The 21,302-nt window shown below is 39.4% G+C and overlaps 1 long non-coding RNA gene across 1 annotated transcript in view; it reads right to left on the bottom strand.

Moving 5' to 3' along the window:
• The window catches only part of LOC144372930 (uncharacterized), a 59,512-nt gene extending 38,946 nt beyond the window's left edge, over window positions 1-20,566 (bottom strand). Inside the window, exon 1 of the long non-coding RNA XR_013432744.1 lies at window positions 20,128-20,566. This is a non-coding gene — a long non-coding RNA (uncharacterized LOC144372930). The remainder of the gene's footprint in view (window positions 1-20,127) is intronic.
• Between the last annotated feature and the right edge of the window lie 736 nt (window positions 20,567-21,302).

Genomic DNA, 21,302 nt, shown 5'->3' with positions numbered 1-21,302 from the left:
AGGGGAATGCAAACAGGAACCTCAATTATGGGACTACTATAATAACTCAGGCGAGAAACTCAGAGCACAAAGTGAGTGATAGAGAAGATGGAGAGTTGATAGACCTTACAAAGCACTTGCATATCAAAATATCCCTGAGCCTGCACTCAGCTGGGCAATGAAGGGGAGAACCACATCTTCAGGTGGACAGAGCTGGGTCAACTAGGGAGAGTATTTTATTATCTGATCTTTTTTCTGGAAAGCTCTTTGGCACAGGTCAGAGTGAAACCAAGAGAGTTTCTTTCACCACTGATTCACAATCATCGGTATGCAGCTACCAAACAAAGAATCTGAATCGGATCTCATTAAAAGTAATGTTTGTTTTTGAAGAAATACACAAACTTAAAAAATTTTAGGAATTATCATATGTGTTTAAAAGAAATACTACCAGTAGAGCTTCTACACAGCAAATGTTCTGCAGATGTCCCTCACTGTTTGTCTGAAAGGATCAGGAAAAGAGATGAAAATTATAGGTCGATATAGCTTTGATTGACTCCACTCAGTCAAATAAAGATTTGAGTCCCCATACACCAAAACTAAACTATTCCAAAAAATACCACCAACAGAACACTGAAGGTCAGGCCTAAATAGATCTTTAGATCCACTGGAGAGGATAAGAAAATAACATAAATAAATATACTGTAATGTAAGGAACAATATCACAGGAGAGTAAGAACATTCTAGAAGGACTCTAAGGAAAACACAGGCCTGTTTCATTTTGAGGGTCAGAAAAAGTTGTACAAAGTAAGTAGCATTTTTAGATTGACTTTGAGAGATTTTGTGCATGATGAAGGAAATACAAAGACAAAATGTTTAAAGCTGTTCTTTTTTATAAAAATGTAAGTCTACCCATATCCCCATCAACCCCTTGGGGGCTCTCTACCCAATTCTCAAACACGATGCATAAGTTTTTAAATATTTTCCCTGTAAAGAATAAAGATTCCGGGGCCAGGGTTGTGGCTCAGTGATAGAGCACTTGCCTAGCATGTGTGAGGCACTGGGTTCGATCCACAGCACCACATAAGAACAAATAAGATAAAGGTATTGTGTCCATTCACAACTAAAAAACAATCAAATAATTAAAATTCTAATGTTTTTCTATATATTCTTTTGCTAATGATCACATTTCCCTGCCATTCATTGCCACAGGAGGGATCATCAAGGTGTTGTAGTGAAAATATTCTAGGCTTTGTAGCCACAATGAATATGAGAATATGAAGGCAGACTTCAACACTCATATTTTAACCACACAGCCTACCTGTGTGGCAAACACCATTATTCACACTCCTAAATGGGGGAGCAGAGACATAGAGCTATTATATAACTTTCTAAAATTTCTAAAGTTAGTTAACACGACAGCCAGATGTAAGTTGTTTAACCTCTATTTATTCACTGGTAAAAAGAGGGTCGGATTTTGTTTTTTCCTCTTAAAGTCCCACCATCTATGTTTGTTATAAAAATTAAACCAGATGACATGTAGCAAGTGTCAGCTGAGCAGACACTGACAGGCATTGAATCCGCCCCTAGTAGCTGTGATTATTATAGAAGCATCAGAGTTTAGCAACCAAGTGACTTCTCACCCATAAAACCTCCAATAAAACTTCTCAGCACATGGCCCTCCTCATTACCAGAGCTCGAGGGCCCAGGGCTCCTAAGTGCATCCAGCTGAAGCCACCTGGAACATACACCGCTTAGGGAAACTGAGAGTCTAGATTTTGCTCTCAGACATCATATAGTGACACCAACAGCCATTCAGGTGAAACTGTCACAGCACACAGCATCCTCAAAAAGGTGGCTCCATTCTCTGCTGGAACTCTCCCAGTAACAGGGAACTCATTATCTTCAGAATTTTTATTTCAGTGTTGTTTAGTTTTCTGCTCACAATGAAAAGCATTAGGAAAATCATCTCATCATAGAACCAAAGCTTTCACCCTGGGCTTGTATTTAGTGGTTGTTGTCTTCCTTCCAGACAATTCTTCCTCTCAGCAACTGTCTGGTCACTTTAACTCAATTAGAGGGTAAAAAAGCCTCAGTTTCACTATCTATTTTGCCTGCAATATTGTTCCCAGAGTTTTCATGACCCTGGTTTCTTTCCCCTGGCCATTCTCTTCTTTGTAATCATTGGCTTTTAAAGATGGCATCTAGAACTAACTGAAGTGCCTTGATGGAAGGTGGAGAGCCTGGAGAGGTCCTGGGGAGAGTCCCTCTTCCCTTATCCAGGTCTTTCTTCCCTTGTAAGAGGACACTTGCTTCTTTGACAGTCTCATGATACTGTTCCCTTACATGTTTTATACACCCAATGTCTTTTTCCCAGTAACTGAACTGTGGAACTTAGAATTTATGTCTTTTAATTTCACATTCTCATTCCCCATCTTCTCATGAAAAATATTTGTTGCTTTATCACATTTACAGCTATTGCATCCAACTGCCTTCTACAATTTCACACAGGTCACTGCAGAGAGAGACAAAGGCATGCAGACAGCCTGGCCCAAGGCCTGTAAAACTCTCTAGAGTCCTCCCTTCAAATCCTACTCCCAGTCCATCTTTAGTACCTCTCTTTTAGGAATAGCTAACTGATTTGCTTACTGTTCTGAGAACATGCTGGGCTTTTCTCCCCATTTTTCATATCCATTTTTTTCTTCTTTTCTTGAATATCCAATCCTATCCTTTTTGCTACTCAAAAATCTACCTTTTCAGGGCTGGGTTGTGGCTCAATGGTAGAGTGCTCGCCTAGCATAGGTGAGGCACTGAGTTTCATCCTCAGCACCACATAAAAATAAATAAGTAAAATGTTGTGTCCATTTACAACTTAAAAAAGTATATATTTTTGAAAAAATCTACCTTTCCTTCAACTCCTGCCATTTCCACAAAGGGTTACCAGTTCCCAAATAACCGCAGCATTCCAAGTTTAAAAGGTCAGGAAAGGATCTGGGGAAAGGCTGGGTGGTTAGTTAGTTTCTGGCTATGAGGTCAGCAACCTACCTCATCCTTACTCTTCCCATCTCTCTTTTCTCCCAGCATGCCCTAGGTTTCATGTCTCAATTCAAATTTTACCTGCTCCATAAAATTTTCAGGACTCCCCTACATAGAATGAATTAGTCTGATCTACTTTGCTCCTATATCTAAGAGATATCATATTGTGAGTATTGGTATTCAAATCTGATATCCCCAGGAGAGTGATCTTTTCCAGGGAACAGCTGTGTCTAAAGAACTGGAACATCTCAGAGTGATATTCACTCCATGCAATAAAAAAAAAACACAGAATAAATAAATGAATGGTAAATGCAAGAGACATCATAAAACAAGCATAAACCAAGATAGAAAGTACATGGCATTTGTTTGTAAACATATATATGTTAAGCGTGTTTTGTTTTAAGAGGGTCTCACTGTGTTAACCAGGTGGCTGATGAAAAAGAGTGTGCTTAAGTGATCCTCCCACCATAACCTGGAGCAGCTGGGAGTGCAGTCACATTCCCCTTCAGACAGCTAAGTAACTTCTTGGTATTAGCCTTTGTACAATCAGTTGCAAACAAATTCTCAGAATTTGCATGATAAGTAGTAGGAAAATTTTCTCACACTCATGCTTGACCAAAGCACATTATTTTAATCTATGCAAAACAATAAAAATGTCAACCCCCCTTCATTTATCCTTTTGTTATTCTTTATTTGGGAAAATTAGCTGCAAAACTTAATAAACTTAATAAACTATGATATTCATAGGTAGGCTTTTAGCTATTCCATCTAAGACTATGTTATAAAGTACGATACCTATTAAAATATATTTTCATAGTATAAAAAATAGTCATAAATTTTCATTTTAAAAATTGACTTTAGGAGAATGCTTTTAAAAACTCAGCCAGGCATGGTGGCAAAGGCTTGTAATCCCAGCTACTTGGGATGTTGAGGCAATAGAATTGCAAGTCCGAGGCCAGAAAGGGCAATTTAGTGAGAACGTATAATAAAATAAAAAATTAAAATGGCTAGGGATGTAGTTCAGTGTTGCAAGCCATCCGTAAGCTGTGTGTGTGAGCTATGCACATCTAAGTATATGAGGGGACTGGTCTGCCATTGGGAGTTGATTGAGCTATGTGATGCATGAGTCCCTTTCCTCTTGCTCCACCTGTGATCCCACACAGCACCTGAGATGAGTGTGACTAGCCAAGATGTCAGTCAATCTGCTGACCACAGACATCACAAAGCAAGACTCCACTATTGAAACCCTATTTCTTGCCTTATTTGGAGAAGAACATTCCATAGAACCTTCCTTGTGTGTGTACCTCCTATAAAATAAAAAAAATCCAGGTGTCTAGCATGGAGCTGACCTTTGGGGACGCAGAGAAGTCCCACCCTCCATCATAGAAACTCATGTTTGTGTGCTGCGTGGTTTCTTTGCAATTTTCTTCGTTATTCAGATAGCCAGCTCCTTTGAACCCAGTTCATCTCGCCAGCCCAGCCATCTGGGGTTAGTTCAGTGATGAGAATTGTCCAAGAGTTCAATCCCTTGCACTGCAAAAATTAAAATTAAAAAAGCATACCAATTTTCTTTTCTTTCTTTGTTTTCTTTTTATCTTTTCAACATAGCAATCATCTGTTTCTTCTTAATCAAGATACTGGCAAAATTATATTTTTCCAGCTAAGTCCAGAGAAGTGTCACCAAAGCACCACTGAGAGAGGAACTGTCACACATGAGCTTCCTATCATTTAAATAATCCTAAGAAAACTGAGCTTCAGAGCACATCCAAGCAATTTGGGGCAATCATTCACTTTTACTCTGATTTTCAAGTGCATAAAGATAAACAGTTGCCTAATTGAGAAAATATTTGCCTACTTACTTACAGCATTTATTGCTACAAATATTTCAATCAAGACAACATTTCATTCACATTTCTTTGTAAAAGGCATACACTGGTTTCCATGAAAAATATCAAGAAAACTAAATTTTACAATAAATAAAATCACCTTGAAATTTGGAATAACTGAAACAGCATTGCTCTTGACATTAATTCTTAGGTTCTATTTTCATATGTAACTCAGTACCTATGTGTTCTGAGGCTCATACTAATATTATCATTCCCAACTGTAGAATGTCTGACTCCTTAATTTATGAGACACAAATACAATAATGCTTCATAAACTATGATGTGCCAGAGAAATAATGACTTCAAAAACCAAATAAATAATGAAAAGACCAAAACCACAAAAATATAAAATATGTATTAGCAACAATAAAACCTGTATGAATTCACAAAAGGTAATAGTGGGGCGGGACTTACTATTTAGTAAGGGGTATCATTATGGAAAGGTGGTATTCGAATTGGATCCTGAAAAGCATTTTAACTATGAAGAAGGAAAAGGCATCCTAATTAAAAAAAAAAAGCACAGACAAAGGCAGAAAGGTAGCAGCAGAAATATTTTTAATTGGATTACTTCGAAACCAAACTAACCAACAGAAGGGATTGTTTAGAGGGAGATATAATGATCAAATTTGGACAGATAAGACTTAAGGTCTGTGTGTGTGTGTGTGTGTGTGTTTTCTAAACCCAGGGGCACTTAACTACTGAGCCACATCCCCAGCCCTTCTTAATTTTAATTTTGAGACAGGTTCACACTAAGTTACCTAGGGCCTTACTGAGTTGTTGAGGCTAGCATTAAACTTGTGATCCTCCTGCCTCAGCCTCCTGAGCCACTGGGATTACGAGCATGCCCCACTGCACCCAGCTGTTAAGGCTTTTTTATAAAAGTTCTAGAATGCCAAATTGAAAAATCAGGATACTTGAGAAGCAAGGAAGTGAGGCCTATGACAAAAACAGGTCCCCTTATCAAGAGGTTCTGTATTTGTGGATTTAACCAACTGCAAATTGAAAATATTTTTTAAAAATTGTATTTGTACCAAATAGGTATAGACTTAATTCTTTTCATAATTCCCTAAACAATATGGTATAATAACAATTTACATAACATTTATATTAGGTTTTAGAAGTAATATAGAGATTATTTAAAGAATATGGGAGGATTTATAGATTAAAGAACTTGAGTATCTGTGGATTTTGGTATCCACAAAAGGCTCTACAACCAATGCCCCCTGGATACATAGAGACTCTTCTATACTATTTCTTTTTCCTATAGGCTCTGCAGTGTTGCTACATAGTTCCTTAGAGTTAAATCTGTCCTTGCATGTTTTGTGCCCTGGTGCTTTATTTGCATCACTATTACTATGCATTAGAGCCATTAATGTTACTGAAAAGCAAGTGCTTGCAATACCATGACAGTCTAAAAGTAACTAATGTGAAGGTAGCATATACAACATGGATACATTGGCCAAAGAGATGACTTACACCCCTGGACAAGATGGAGTGAAATACGTTGGAGCTGTTTATTTCTAGAATTTCCAGTTAATATTTCCTGACCACAGTTGATAGCAGGTAGCTAAAACCTTGGAAAATGAAGACATGAGTAAGGGGGGAACTACAGGAAGATTAAGCTGGGCATATTTGTGGGAGGGATAGCACTCTGCTCATTCTTTCATTGTCATATCTCCTCTGATGAAGGGAGATCATTAACAGAACATGAAGTGGAGGTACAGGGGAAAGGGGTAAATATAGAGACATTCAGAAATGGAAATCAACAGGACATTGAGACTGGATTCATAGGGGAAGAAAGATAAGTAGACAAAGATGACAGCAAGCCCTGCAATATAACCTGAGAATGTGAATTACATAAGTGGGGTAGGGAGACAAAGAGGTTGAGTGTCTTATTAGAGAAAGTGAAGGGTTCATTTTTGCACATATTGAGTCAGAGACAAAAGTGACATGTTCAATGTTCTTTAAAGGATAAGGGATTCATTTCATCAATGAACCCAAGGGAAATAGATAGGGAGGGGATTTCAAAAGAGTAACATTGATCAACCAAGGCAAATGTCAGGAATACAAAATGAGATCAAAATTGGTAGAGTTAAGAAATGTGGTTAAAAGATGATCACAGGAAAAACCCAGATGGCTCTCTTCCAAAGGCTAATAAGTTCAGGAATCTAGGCTGGGAAATGGCTACAAGAGGGCAAGGAAGCTTGGGAGATAATTTACACAGAAGCTACAGGAGGCAATGAGACTCCAGACGGGTCTTCTGCATCCTTTTCAACAAGAAACACCTGCCTAGAGCTGGAAGCATGACCAGAAAAAAAGTAAGAGTACCCTTTTTTTCCTTAATGAGTTCTGTGGATTCCACCAACAGACTCAATTCTTTTATTGCAGAAATTACAGCAATCACAGATTAAGATCTATTACTGCAAAAAATAAAGAGATCTGAGCCTCTAACAGTACCAAACTTTAATTATACCTTTGGACCCAATAGATGAGATGAAAACAAAACAAAATTATTAAGGACATTAAAAGAAAACAAGTAGCTTCACATAAATCAGTTTCTTGCATTTCAGATCTTCCTTGGTACACACGTGTTCATGTTCACAAATTGGCACTTAGAAAATAACCCTCCATAGCTCATCATAACAAAGACCTTTGGAAAATACATCAGTGCCCTGTGGGAATCCTCAAAAGACTTAAAAATATTAATTTCTATAACATCCTTATTTCCCAAAGTAGCTTACTTCCTTTCCCACATCAAAAGTACTTCCTGCTAATCATGCTTGGATTTTGCTTCACACAAATACATGGAAAATAAATTGACTTTTTCTTCTTAGTTGTATCAAAACTTTAACAATATCTTTTCCACTACCAGAATTTTTTTCTTTCTATCAAAAAGTATTACTAGGTCTTAATATCTGGACTTAATATCTGCTTATAAATGCAATCTCTTGGATGATTTTATTTCTTTTTTGGCTTCCTTTTGTTAGTCTTTTTCTTTATTTATTTTTTTAAAGAGAGAGAGAATTTTAATATTTATTTTATTTTTTAGTTTTCGGTGGACACAACATCTTTGTTTGTATGTGGTGCTGGGGACCGAACCTGGGCCACATGCATGCCAGGTGAGCGTGCTACCACTTGAGCCACATCCCCAGCCCCTTGTTAGTATTTTTCTAATCTGATTTTGTCTCTGCATCTCTCACCACTTGTTCTATTATTGATATTATCTATTCTATTAAACACATAGCATTTATGGATCAGACTTAAGTTTATAACCCTTTATTAGACCTCTAATTTCTTTCCAATATATGATAATTATTTCCAGGGTTTTTCTCAACAAAAGGTTTTTTTTTAAGAAAATATTTCCTTACCTTAAAATATTGAGCACTAGTCACACTAAGTCATTCAAATGACAGTAATTGAACACATACTAAGTGTTCAGCATTTGTCTAGGGGCTGAGTAAAGAGCAATTAAATATGAGTCACTTCCCTAATGAGTTCACTTTCTAGTGGAGAAAGCAGACACAAACAAAATGATTAAGATAATGAGTATGTCAGCAAGTGCTACAGAGAAATTAAAGCAGGAAAGATGGTTGGGAGTGTTGGACTAAAGGTGGAATGATTATAACCTGGAACACAGAGATCAGGGAGCCAACTTTAGCAAAGACCTAAAGGAAGCAAAGGAGTTGGACATAAAGGTACCCAGGAGAAGAGCAGTCTCAAACACAAAGCAATAGTGCAAAGGCCCTGAGGCATGTAGAGCATCAGCAAAGAGGATGTAGTGATTAGAAGAAAGTAAGGGGAAGAATTGCAGAAAATGAGGTCAGAAAGGAAATGAGTAAAGGTGCAGATCATACAGTCTCACAGACTATCAGAAGGACTCTGGCTTTTGCGCTGATGGAAATGAGAAATACAACCAGCCCTGAGTATCTATCTGAGGATTCTGCATCTACAGATTCAACTAAGCACAGATGAAAAATATTTTTAAGAATCCTCACATCTGGACCGAACACATATGGATTTCTTTTCCCTGTCATCATTCCATAAACAATACAGTGCAATGACTATTTACATAGCACTTTTGTTAGGTATTAAAAGTCATCTATCAATGACTTGAAGTACACAGGAGGGTGTGCCTAGGTTATGTACAAATGTTGAACCACTTTACCCAAGATTTGAGTGTCTGTGGATATGGGTGTCTGCAGGAAGTGCTGGAACCAATTCTCTGCAGACAACAAGAAGCCACAGATAGTTTAGAGCATACTAAAATGGCCTAACATGTTCTAAAAGAAACACTCAGGCTACTGGATTAACCTGTGGCTACAGAGACGCCAGAGAAGAGGAAAGAGATTGCGGGTTCCAGGGAAGCCACAAGACTAGGGTAACAGCAGTAGACAAAAGTGGCAAAAAGTGGTTAAAGTCTGGATGTTTTTTAAAGATAGAACTAGAAGGATTTTTCTGCTATTAGATGCAAGATGTGAGAAAAAAGATTTAAGTTTTTTATTGCCTGGGTAAGATCAGGGGCAATTAAGGGAGCAATCGGGAGTTCTGTGTTGGCCATAAGTCCGAATTGCATACTGGACATCCGGAGGGACAGACAGGCAGACAAGATGGAATCTCAGGGTGATCACCAAGGGAGTCAGTGTCAGTAGGGAAGAGAAGGGGTGCAGGGAATGATTCCTGGGGAATCAGGAGGAGGTCAGGAGGAGATCAGAAGAGTATAGCATTCTGGAAGGGAGTGTCCCAATGAGATGTGGATTGAATATTTCTTTAGGTCAAGCAAACCAGGACTAAGAAGCCAATCACTGAATTTAGCAATATGAAACTCTTTGGTGACTTTGGCAAAGGCATTTTTGAAGGAATGATGGAATGAAAGCCAGTAGGGCTGGATTCAAAAGACAATGGGAAGACAGTAATGTGAATTTATGGGTTTTCAGTCCAACCCTTTTCTTTATTCTTGGGGTATGATAAGGGAATTCTGCTTTCTTATGTAATCTCCTTTATCTTCATTGTACCTGAGGATACCGTCCATCTGGGTTAGTCCATCTGGATTATCACCACAAGAACTAATCATGACGGTAATAATCTCTGTGCTTTCCTTAATGAGAAAGCATTTCAAGTTTCTCTCACCTATACTGAGACAGACTTCAGAGCGAGAGCAGGTATATGTTCTCTCTCAAGTTAGGAGAAAAACTTTTGATTCCCATTTTTTTCCTATAACATTGGAGGCTCAGCTCCCACACCACAGGACTGGTGTGCAGGTTACTGATAACATTTATAAATTCCTATTACATGGGAGTTGCATATTGGTTATTCTCTCCTTTTTCCTAATGAGCAGTGGAAGAACAAGAAACCAGATTTCACTGCACCAAGGAGCCAATTTTAACTCTCCCCTGCACAGTACATTTTAGAAAAAACAGGGTTGGGAGGTATTCTTCTTTTCAAAGATTCATGAATCTGGAGAATTAGAGTAAACCATGAAAAGAGAAAATCAAAAAATCCCTAAGCACATTCAACTACAGAAAAAGCCTGTTCTTTCCCTCTGTTGCATTTCTGGCCACTGTGGCCCATCAGCAAGGTCTCTCTCTACTGGTGGTCTTCCAATTATACCATAAACACATTTCAGTTCTCAACTCATTTTCTTTTCTTCTGTCATCTCAGAGTTCTCAAAAGCAGTCACACCATTTAAAGTACAGGAATCAAGTTTCTAGGGACACACTGGAGAACATTATTTATCTCAATTCTTGACTGACATGCATATGAATTCCCTGTCATCCACCTCCCTGTATTTCTCAAGCCTACCTACAAATTAGAATCACCTGGGGAGCTTTTAAAAAAATTATTCTTCTCATTCTTAGGTACAAGTTAAAAAAATCCAATCTCATAGATGTAGAGAGCAGGACAATATTAGAAGCTGGGAGGAGGAGAGGAGAGAGGATAGGGAGAAGCATGTTAATGGGTACAAAATTATGATTAGATAGGAGCAATAAGTTTGGGTGTCCTATAGCATAGTAAGGTATCTAGAGTTATCAATTATTTATTGCATGTTTCAAAACAGCTAGAAGAGATTATTTCAAATGTTCCCATCACAAAAAAAGGGATACATGTTTAAGGTGATGGGTATGACAATTACCTTGATTCATCATTACATATTGTATCAAAATATCACCCTATGCCCCATAAATGTATGCTATTATTTGTACTAATTAATTTTTATTTCAAATACCAATTACCCCTTGCCTCTCCATTATGATATTGTAATGAAAATGGTCTGGGGTGACCCAGGCATATATCCCTCACTGAGTTAGTACTTCCCACATTTGTTGGACTTAATGGGTTGACCTCTCTCCATCTCCACTGTGCCCAGCAGAGCCATTCAACTCTCTTGCTAACCCTCCCCATTAAATGACTCCTCTGAATCAAGGCTCAGTTCTGTGATTCCCTTGCTCAAACACCTTACCTAGCCCCTCACAGTCTACTAAATTAATTCTAAATTCCTACTTTTGGCTTTCAAGGCCATCCAGCTTCTGGCCCAGAATGCTTTGATCACCCCAATCCCATTCTGCACCTCTACCATCCACCAATCTGCAGTCAGACCATTTCAATCACAGTTCTACCAAAGCAAAACCTGGGGATGAGACACCCTTTCCAACAATTCCCATCAAAAGTAATAATCTACTCAAAAGTCACAGGCTTTCATTCTGTGTTACCAGAAAGATATATAAGAGAGAATATGTCAAGCCTGTAATTCCATTGGCTACGGAGCTGAGGCAGGAGAAACACAAGTTCAAAGCCAGCCTCAGCAACTTAACAAGGCCCTAAGCAACTTGTGAGACCCTGTCCCAAAATAAAATATAAAAAGGGCTGGGGATGTGCTCATTGGTTAAGTGCCACTAGGTTCAATCCCCAGTACACACACACACACACACACACACACACACACACACACACACACACACACATACACAAAGAGAATCTGTCAAGCTCAGGTAAATAAGTAGGTGCTTAGGTAAATAAGCACACTGGCTTCACATAGTACCAACAGTACAGGCCTCACTAGGTCAGCAGGTGGGTAAAGTGAGCTGAGCAACCCCAGCCTGTATTGACTCTGACCTCCTGACATGAGGTCTGGGTAAGCTAGTGGATGGCATCAATTGTATCCCCATTGCACAAGAGGATGATGATTTGATACTGATATTTTTTACATTACTTACTCCGAAGTCAAAAAATGATTACCTTTGGATGAAGAAAACATGAGTTTATAGCTACTAGTGTGAGAACTCAACTGCAAAATTTTTTTATGTATTTTTCCCAAACTAGTATCCCAGCCCAATCTTTGTAGGAGGTTGGTGGGGCTGAGAACTGCAAAGTGAAATATCAGGCTTTATTTGTAAATTGGTTCCATCAGAGACACAGAACCATGGAAATAGATTAAGGGTATAGTTATTGTTGTTGGGATAATTAATTCCATTTTGTCAAAAGACAGTTAATCCTTATAGTATTTCTTCCTATAAATAGGAATAGCTCTCATTTGAAGTTGTGAGGCTTGGGGTTTTCTATTCACATCTGAGTTTGTCTTGGGGAGGAAGTTTGATGACTAAACGGTATCTGGACTTCACACTGCCTTACATGAAGTTTAGGGGCTATGGTTCTAAGGAACAGATCTTAACCTGACTAGAAACAACTGTTTCTCAAATGCACACATCAAGTTAATAAACAAAACCACTTTGCACGTTAGTTTTTCTACAGTGTGGGTGACTGGTTTCCCCTCTTGCTATTTTCCCATATATTCAGAACTGTTAGACAAATCATAAAAATAGTATAAACAATCAAGGGGAAGAAATATTTAAGGGCCTGTGGACAGAATTTTTTTAGGAAACAAATCTAATCTCAATAGAGACTATTCTTACATCAACGTCATCATATTATGCTAAAATGTAATTATGTAGATGAAATCAAGACTAAACACTCATCCCTCTGAGCAGAGAATGGGTTCTTGCCCTACGATTAATACTCCAAAAATCAGAATTAAGAAAGAACCCCATTTAGTTCATGGTTCATTCGCTACAAAAGAAAAGTCAATTCATTCTGCAAGCAGCTTCCTGATGTATACATATTCAGACTAGGAAACAAAGAACCCAGGCAAGTCAGCCAGTAATGCTGAGGCAGGGTGATCCAATGAGAGCAATCTTGGAACTTGGGGAGAAAGAAGGCAGGTCTGCGGACCCTGAGAGCAGGACCTCCTTGTTCCTGCACAAGCTAGGCTATGTTTATGTTTCATGCAGTTTCTAGGATTCCTCGCTTGTGCTCACCTTTAGTAAACAGGAACAACTTTTGAAGGTTATAGCCTGTCCCAAGTTAGGAAAAGCAAGGAGAAGGCTTCTCTGTATGCTGTGTGGACTGCTAGAGAAGCCTGTGTGAGGAGGCCAGGGAGGTGGGGAAGCAGTAAGCAAGGAGAGGGATCCAAGGAGAAACTCAGCCACACAGATTCAGGAAATCTTGGCCTGGCAAATTCTTTCCAGAGGAGACCCCCATTCAGTGCCAACTGTGGTGGTCTCAGACCTGCTTATTATTGAAAGAACCAGTGTCCCCTCACAGTTGGTTCCTCATTACCTAGAGAAGACGTCAGAATTCTCAAGAATGGAACTTTTCTCAAGCTGGACTGAACTTACTTGGTCTCCTTCCAATACCCCCAAACACAGGACTTTTTATGTCCAGTCATTAAGACTATTTCAGCAGCCCAGGGTGCCAAGCTCTACCATAACAATGTCACACTGCACATGCTGCTAGGGAACAGGCAATTCTCCTTCCAATTTAGCACATTCCTCCTCACTCTTGCTGGGTCAGCTCATGGTCAGCTCTCCCTCACTCCTAGTCTTGGGGACTCCTATAATGCTCCCATGTCCCCTTGCTTATGACTCAAATATTGCTCTTGCCACACTGCATCATGGTTATCTGTGCATTTTTTTTTCTTCCAGCAAATAATGCACTTACTATGGATAAAACCAAGCCTGACTCCTCTTGGCATCCCCAGTGCCTAACAATGAGCTGTAATTGTCTCCTAGGCTGCTATAACAAAATATCACAAACTGAGGACCTAAATGCAAACTTATTTCCTCACATTTCTGAAGGTTAGATGTTCAAGATCAAGGTGTCAACAGATTTGGTTTCTGCTGAGACCTCCTTCCTTCTCTTGCAAATGGCCACCGTGTGTGTGTGTATGTGTGTGTGTGTGTGTGTGTGTGTGTGTGTGTGTGTGTGTGTGTGTGTCTGTCCTCCCAAGGGCTTGCTTCTCTGAGCCTCTGGTGTTTCTCTGTGTCTCCAAAACTCTTCTTTGAAGAATCTAGTCACACTGGATTAGGGTTCAGTGGAAGAGCCTCAATTTAACTTAATCACCCCTTTAAAAGCTCTATCTACAAATTCAGTTCTATTCTTAAGTACTGGCAGTTAGGACTTCAACAAATGAATCCTGGGGAGAGAATGACAATTCAGACCTTAGGCACAATGTGTTGAATCAATTGATATTTGCCTGGATGACTCAGGTCATGACTGAAAGAGATTGTTTTCAGATTCATTCAAACTCAGCTTTGTTTGCTTTTGCTTTGTTTGCCAGTTTGTTTGTTTTCATGAGTACCTGTTATTTACCAAGCACCATGTTCAAGCCAAGAAAAGCCCACATAGGAAGTAAACTCACAATCCCTGTTCAACGGGAACTGTTCACTGGGAATTTACCATTGAGATAAGTGGTTTTACTAACTGCTTTTGTTAAAGCACAAATATAAAGAAAGTGGGTTGTGCCTGGAAGAATCCAAGGTGGGCAACCCACAGTCATAAAATTCTGCTCCCCCTGGCCCCATGTAAGAGTCCCTGGAGCTCCAGGGAGAACCATGTGAAGGAGCTAAGAGACTTGTAATCCCAGTGACTCAGAATGCTGAGACAGGAGGAATAGTTCCAAACCAGCCTCAATAACTTATCGAGGACCTGAGCAACTAAGTGACATCCTGTCTCAAAATAAAAAACAAAAAGGGTCTGGAGATGTAGCTTAGGTGTAAAGCACCCTAGGTTCAATATCTAGTACCAAAAAATAAAAAAAAGAAAGAGCTGAGACACTATGTGCCAAGCCAAATCACATAGCAAATATGTAAATTCTTAGTGTAAACAATAAGGCACCAAATTAACTTTGGTGATTATTACACAGAATATAGAGTTGTTTTTTCACTGTCTTAAAGTCAATTAGCACATTAAAAAGAGTACCATGAAAAGGACTACATTGACAGAATAGAAATACTTGGAAAGAGACTTGGAAACATAGAAAAGCATAGAGGAAAATATACAGAGAAAATTATATCTATTGACCATTCAAACTTGACTCTTTCTAACTGTAGTATAAGAGGAAATAACAGGAACTGCTTAAGGTCCTTCTTAGGAGCCAGGCCCTGGGCTGAGGACACAGCATGTGGTACTGCAATCTGAGAAATGGTATTTCCCCTTTTTACAGACAAAGAGAAAAGAGGCCTGAGAAGTTTAGGAATGTCTTATGTTACACAATAAACTGGAGACAGGACTCAAATTCTAGAAAAATCTGAGGTCAACACCTAGACGTCTGTCTAGATTTTGACAAAAGTCAAAATCTTATATTTACAACAAGACTCATAGCTGAAACAATTTATCTTAATATGCCTATAATGTGAATAACCACGTCTTCTGGTATGCCACGAACAATCCCTGTTTGAATCTGTTTCCAGTATAATTAGTGACAACCCTCCCTTTCTCTCTCAGAAGTGTAAAGCAGACAAAACATTAAATAGTTATCCTGCTTCAATGCCAGTGGCCCATGATGAAACTTGTCTACACAATTTTCCACTAAAAAATAAAAATTGGAGGACCCCTTGTTCAAAAAGCAGGGGGGGGAAATACTAGTAAAGGTTTGGAAAGACAAAGCTTTTTTTTTTCATATATCTGCTCTGTTGGTGCCCCACTGTCCCTCCTGATCTCACTTGCAAAATAAAAGATAAAATCAGTAAGAATTTCAAGATGGCAGTAGCTGACTATTGAACCCTGAGCTCAAAGCCCTGTACCACTACGCAGAATGCACACCCATGAAGAGCCCTGAGTCTGCCCTTTCTCCGTCCACTCAAATGGGTCTGTGATCTTGGCATGTTGTGTCACTGGACTGCAAACAGGAATCAGGTCACAACCTTCTATTGTCCACACTCCAGACAATAAATACTGGATATTAGGCCTATGAAATCATTTGTCTAGAAGAACTGTTTTATGGTATTTCTAATGCAACACAAAAATTCATTTCCCAAACAGAACAAGATATAAAAGTAAATTAAGTAAATACAACAATAAATTAAATCACTCTCTAGCATTTTATCGATGATCTCAAAAACAATTCATCTAGATTATGTAACCTACCCATGATCTCAAGTGAAAATTCAAAACACCTGAGATGAAACAATAGTGCATTACAAAGTCTTTAATATCTCAATGCCTCATTGAAGACATGATCCCGGTTTAAAGGCAGGTATATATCTCATTTGAAACTTGTTGTGGCACGAATTCAAATGTGTATGAGCAAAGCTTAAGAAACTTAAGACCAATTGGGGGCAAGGGGAATTTGAATGTTCAGGATGATTGAGGAACTATCCTTAAAAATAGGGTTAGGAGGATGCAGGATGCATCAATTCATTGATTCATTCCATCACTCAATAAGCATTTATTGATCAGCCACAGTGTTACAAGAACTGCACATAATTCTGGGGAATCACAGACAAGCAAAATATATATCCTGGTCCTCAAGGAGTGTATAGTAGAATGAGACAAAGGGAAACAAATAAATGCATCAACTAATTTGGCTTCCAGAAGAAGTAAATATGAAGTCCTGTGGGTATAAAAAAGGGAGTAGTAAATGGGGTAGAGAAGTAGATACAAAGCAGGGAACAATGCAGAAGGAGAAAACTGAGCCTTGAAATCACCAGGTACAAAAAAAGAACAAACGTTGAGGCCTGAGAAAACATGGCACATCATGGGAAGGGTAAGTCATTCTGAATGAGGACAGCCACCTTAAAGCACAGAGCTTTGGCCAAACAATAAGTGTGTGCCTGGGTGCCTGGGCAGCAACTAAAAAAAAGATGCATATGGAATGATATTATGGTACAGAGATAAGAGAGCTGAACATAGGTCCTCTGGGGGATGAGGTAGGAGAAAAAGCACTATATTCATTTATTTATTTTTGTGGTGCTGGGCATTGAACCTAGGGCCTTGTGTATGTGAGGCAAGTGCTCTACCAATGAGCTATATCCCTGGCTCCCAAAGCCCTTTTTAAAAAGGCCAAAAAAGGTAGAATTGAGGAAACAGGACTCAAGGATATTTAAGATCTTAGTAACAAATTTTCCCCTCTGGTTCTATAATCTGTTTTTCTTTTTTGAGGGGGTAGAGGATGGAGCGGGTACCAGGGATTGAACTCAGGGGCATTTAACCTCTGAGCCACATCCCCAGCCCTATTTTATATTTTATTTAGAAACAGGATCTCACTGAGTTGCTTAGCCCCTTACCGTTGCTGAGGCTGGCTTTGAACTCGCAACCCTTCTGTCTTAGCCTCCAGAACCCAGGTGTGCACCACCAGCCAGGTAGTTCTATGATCATTTTTTAATTTTTTTCAAGATTTTTTTTGGTGGAGTGCTGGGGATTGACCCCAGGGCTTTGTGCATGTGAGGAAAGGACTCTATCAACTGAGCTATGTCCCCGGCCCACTATGAGATATATATATATTTTTAAAATGCCTTTATTTACTTATATTTTATGTGGTGCTGAGAATTGACCCTGGGTCCCATCCGTGCTATGTGAGCACTCTACCGCTGAGCCACAATCCCAGCCCACCACTATGATCTTTTAATCAAAGGGAATAATATCATTTGTGTTGCTCATTCGTGGATCTATAAGTAAAAATTTGTTGTTAGAACTAAAAATGTGTTTTCCACCTCTTCTTCGTCTTCCTAATAAAGTCACGCTTTATTCACATCAGTATGGCTTAAGGCAATCACAGAAATCTAAACCAATGATTAATCAAATATTGAGATTTGACTTAGGAATGCACTATCAATTCATTGCAACATATTTGTTGCTCAATTTGTTTAACAGTATGGTTGAATTTTTAAAATAATTTTAATTGTCTCTATTTCTGCTCATTCCCTTAGAATAGGCTTCTATAAGAGAAATTATCAAGCCAAAGAGTGTGAATATTTTTAAGCTCTTGGTACATGTCAGTTGTAGTCTAATATGAAAACTAGATTGATTACATCAACTACAGGTGACCAAGTAAATTCATAAGGGGATTAAAGTTGCTATAATAACTCCTAAAAGAGAAAACTGAATATAATAATTTAAAATAGATTTTTGGCTTCGAATAACCAGTCATGACCAAAAATAAGACAGAGTAACCGTTTGTTTAAGGTGACATTCAGGTCAATAAGTGCATTTGTGTATGTAAACATACACAAGCACAAATACTGGGTGAAGTGGAAGAGTTCATAATTTCTAAATAAGATTAAAAACAGTGAAATCATAATATAATCTCCTACATGTAAAAAGGAAAATGCAATTTATTTTAGACTTCCCATACTATTTCATCTTGCTGTCTATATAGGAATAATAAGTTTTCAATTATAATAATCATATGTTCAGATGAGAGGAAAAACTGATAAAGATCAACAAATCATTTTTTACAGTAGATTATGTTAGTAGTATATTTCTCCAGCTTAGCATTCTGCAGGGTACTTTTTCCAGCTATTTTCAAAAAACAATTCCTCTTTAAAAAATGACTCAAATTCTTCAAAAGTCAACAGACTTTATCACCCACAAAGTATTATAAAAGCCAAATCTGAAGCTACTAAAAGTTAAATCTCCTTAAAAATACTCTTTTCACAGTCCCTATGGGAAAGAAATGTAAAATCATCCATGTATCACCAATTGCCAGGATATTCTCAAATACCTGAGCCATTGCAAATAACAGGACTGAACTATACTGATTTTGAGAAATCAAGCAGTAGCCAACCTGTGCATTTTACATCATTTGAGACATCCTTCTTTCCTTCTTGACTCAGCCAAGAAGTGAATTTCCTCTATGGGGACTGTAAGCAGAAACTTTACAGATTTTATACAACTGGGCAGGAAGTTTGGCACTTGAAATATTTCCCTTCAGACAGGAACAGAATGAAGGAAGTGGAAGGTTAGAGGATTTGAGTTGAGATTGCAAAGCTTCTTTAAATGATGCTGTCGCTGGCATCTGGGTGGACAGGAGCCAATCATCAAATTCTTTATCTTGTCAGCAGTGAACAGGAAAAATGTACTGTTTGAGTGATGTCTCAGAAGTTACTTTCACTAAATTTTGTCCCAATATTTCATTCATTGCCCTAAAATGAATGAAATATTTTCAAAGCACACTTTCAGTGAGTCAAATTGAAAATTGCAAACCAAGTTCGTGCCCAGTTCTTGGAAATCCTGAAGTTGTTAGATGCGAGTTTTATTATACCACTCTCATGGGCTCATGTGCATAGCAACAGAGCAGAAGATAAATTTAAACCAGGAGGAAGGAGATTGTAGGACCAAGGAAGTGGAAGCGCACATGTGGCTTTAATATCCAACAGCTGCGATAGAATGGTAACCCCCCCAACCCCCCTGCTGCTCCTTCTGCACCCGCCCCGCCAAGATGTTGCAAAGATTATAACTAAGGGGACTTCACTGCCAGGTTATCTGAGTAACTCCAGCTCCAGTAGATTTGAAGAATTTTTCAAAACTACATGTACCTAAATGCAGCAGATTAGATTTTAATCACCAAGGCTTTATAACAAAATCTCCAAGGTTAGGAGACCTAGGGAGGGGGTGGGGGTGGGGGTCACTCTGCAAACTGATCAAACTGCGATGGAGGAAATAAAAAGTGAGGGGAGATCAGGCAGCCAGGATTTCCCAAACAGGATGCCTTTCTTTGAAGCTTAACTTTTCAGATTCCCAGCTCTCCAAGGCCCTGGTCACTCAGTGGGACTCTAACCATTGACAAATCCCTGGATCACCGCGACCGCGAACTCCCTGTCCCAGCGCAGATCGGATGCCCCCACCGGTCCCTTAATGCCCATACAGACAATGCCCCAGAGGCTTCCCGCGGAAGCTCCAGCACCCACTCCCCCTCGCCGCCCGTGGTCCCCCTGCGTCGCAGCGCTGGGGCACTCACCGACACTAGGAACTCCAGGGTGCCCACATAGTCCCGCTCAGTCTTCTGCAGCTCGCTGAGAACTCACACGCGAAGCCAAAGCTGTTTCTCCAAGTCCTTGGCGCTCTCAGCCCGGCCATCCCATCAGCTCTCCTAGCTCATGGTGGGCAGCGGGACGCTTGCAGGCATTGCTGCGCGCTGCCCCTTGTGCTTCTGCTGCTCTGCTCCCAGAGGCTAGAGAGTAAAGTTGCCGCCTCCGCAAAGTCCGAGGAGGGACGGAGGACTTTACATGCTGTGATGAGAATAGGGAGGTGGGAGAGGAGGGCATTCAGACTGGAACTCCCGCGCGACTGGAGCGGGGCTCTGCACAGGAAACTCCTGGGAGAGCAAGCTCCCGCTGGGGCTCTGAGCGCCCAGCCCCGCTGCTCCAGCCTCACGCGGCCTGAGCCCGAGTGTAGGCGGTTCCAGCAGCCACAGTGTCTTGGACATTGCTCCAGAGACTCCCGCCTGTTGTTAAGCTTTAATGGGTTTTGCACAAATCCTGAAAGTAAAGAAACAAGTCCCGGCGGTTACATAACTTGGTGGGAACAAAAGTAACCCCGGTATTGACCCTCCCATGTTTGAAAGGAAACACATTGATTTCTGGTTTTATTCAGGCACAAAACAGGTTTGCATTAAAAAAAAAAACTGAGAATATTTCACAGAACAGATACCCTCCTGTCTTCACTTGGAAAATCAATTAGCATAATAAATGAGGATGCTATAGGAAAGTGACAGCCCCTGCAGACTCCAGATACAATAAGCACCACCCTTGCTCCGGGGTGTTTAGACATCTTTGCATGTCTATAACTTTTCTTCAATGTCCACATAATATGTAAATTCAAGGAGAGGCAGAATCTTTGTGCTAGTTTTGTTTCTAAGACCTGCTGTGATTTAAAAAGGTAAAACTGTTATTGAATGCTCATGGAAAAGAGACAAGAGAGAGAGAGAGAGAGAGAGAGAGAGAGAGAGAGAGAGAGAGAGAGAGAGAGAGAGAGAGAGATTATCTTACATTTGAAGATAGAAACAGAGCATTCTGATTTTAAGGTTTAAATTCATTGCCTTTTCTCACTCCAGGAGCTGATTTCTTCTAATGAATGTAGCAAACAAAATAACCCATATATATTTTCATCTAGATGTTAACCACATATTTTTCA

The sequence above is a fragment of the Ictidomys tridecemlineatus genome, unplaced genomic scaffold (assembly GCF_052094955.1).
Source record: "Ictidomys tridecemlineatus isolate mIctTri1 unplaced genomic scaffold, mIctTri1.hap1 Scaffold_191, whole genome shotgun sequence".
In the NCBI taxonomy this organism is placed as follows: domain Eukaryota; kingdom Metazoa; phylum Chordata; class Mammalia; order Rodentia; family Sciuridae; genus Ictidomys; species Ictidomys tridecemlineatus.
The sequence above is the reverse complement of the archived record's forward strand: the minus strand, read 5'-3'. Positions and strand labels throughout refer to the sequence as shown.